Genomic DNA, 2,096 nt, shown 5'->3' with positions numbered 1-2,096 from the left:
AAATAAAATTGTATCATGATAGAGGACTATTAATTGAATATAGAAAAAATAGCTAATCTTTTCCAAATTAATAGGAATATCAATCTTTTAGTTTGACTATACTAGCAACACAATTAATATTATCCAAAATTATTATAATTAGAGTTTTAGTTAAAATAAAATTGTATCATGATAGAGGACTATTAATTGAGTATAGAAAAAATAGCTAATCTTTTCCAAATTAATAGGAATATCAATCTTTTAGTTTGACTATACTAGCAACACAATTAATATTATCCAAATCTTTGTTAGTTATATGTAAATTTACAAAAAAAGTTAATTTGATTTTTTTAGTTTTGTTTTAAAATAATAATACATGAATTGACGAGTCACGTTACAAGCCACGTGCGTAGCACGCAAAGCGAGACTAGTATAATTAAAAAAAGGGAGTGTGTAGGAGGATTTGAAACCACGACCTAACAGTTTGCTACCTATCGCTTATAACATTTGAACTATAGCTTATTAGTTTATTATGTTCATCTAATTCTTGTTAGAATCGTTATTTTCTTAAAAAAATAAGTATTATTGTCCATTTGCAATTTTTAATTGATCCGGACAGCTAGTTCAACTTTTGATTTCTTTAAAAGATTATAATATAAGAAAACCAATTTACTAAATTATAAATGAAATATTCTTCACATAATGAACTTGAAAGTTCAATTGTGTCAATTATATATATAAAAAGGATCAATTATGAGAATATGTATATATAGTTTGTCCTAGCACTTGAGATTTCTTTTTAAAGCTTTTTTATTATGAAAACTATTTTTTAATCAAACCTAATATTCAAGTCAAAGTTCAAAATATTTATTATTATTAATTATTATTGTTTTTGTTTTATTATATATTAACTTAACGGCTCTGTAATCTGAATACAAGATTTTGTGTTTATAAAATAATAAAGAAAAGGCACTAAAGACTGATCGCGGCTCTGGTAATTTGGACCTTCCGGTAGTAAGAGAAACTCATGGCCATACCACACCTGCCTTTGTGTTTAGTAATTTTTAAGGCATAATTCCATTTTGGGTCCCTATACTTGTCCTATGTTTCAGCATTAGATCCCTCCATTTGTATTTATCAATTTTGAATCCTTATTATCAACTTTGCAGACACATAATTCCTCTATCATAAAAAATAGTAATGGTGTCAATTCAGACCGTAAAAATACCAGTTGGAGAACTTAATATAGATTTCTGTAAAGAGAGTATTTAATTAGTTAGTTATGAGGTTGTTAGTAGAGTATTATTAGTCTATTTTCTGTTTCTAGAATAGTTGAGCTAAGCTCAGTTTCTTGTATATAAAGCAAATGTACAGAATTAGAAACTTAATGAATCAGTTTTACATTTTGGTTCATTTCTATCAACATGGTATCAAAGCTGGCATTTTCCTGGCTTTTTCTTTTCTAACTGCCATTTTTCTTTCACTTTCTTGGCATCCAATCACTCTTTACCCATTTGATTTTTCTTTGATTCTTCATTACAAATTACATATTCAGATTTCTCAGATCATCAGCATTCTGGGAAACTGGTTTTCACTTGCTAATTCAAGCTCTAGCTAGATCAATTCTTCAGTCAAAGTTGTGAATTCTTGATCTGATTATGGCGAGTTCTTCACATATTGAAGATGCTGCTTCACCTTTTTACCTTCATCCTACTGAGAACCATAGCTCTGTTATTGTGCAACCAGAGTTGAATTCTTCGAATTATGCGACATGGAGAAGATCTTTTCTTCTTGCTGCTTCAATCAGAAACAAGCAAGGTTTCTTGGATGGATCCATTTCAAAACCACCTGATAATGATGTTCAGTACAATGCTTGGACAAGATGCAACAACTTGATGATAGCATGGTTGTTGAGATCTATAACTCCTTCAATAGCTTCTACTGTGTTCTTTATGGACAATGCTTCAAAGATTTGGGAAAAGCTGAGTCAGAGGTTTTTACAACCTGATGATGCAAAGATATGTCAATTACAGCAAAAGCTATGCACTATTACACAAGGTACAAAATCTGTTGATACATATTATACTGAGTTGAATGGTATTTGGGAAGAACTTCAA

The sequence above is a fragment of the Mercurialis annua genome, linkage group LG2 (genome assembly GCF_937616625.2).
Source record: "Mercurialis annua linkage group LG2, ddMerAnnu1.2, whole genome shotgun sequence".
In the NCBI taxonomy this organism is placed as follows: Eukaryota; Viridiplantae; Streptophyta; class Magnoliopsida; order Malpighiales; family Euphorbiaceae; genus Mercurialis; species Mercurialis annua.
The sequence above is the reverse complement of the archived record's forward strand: the minus strand, read 5'-3'. Positions refer to the sequence as shown.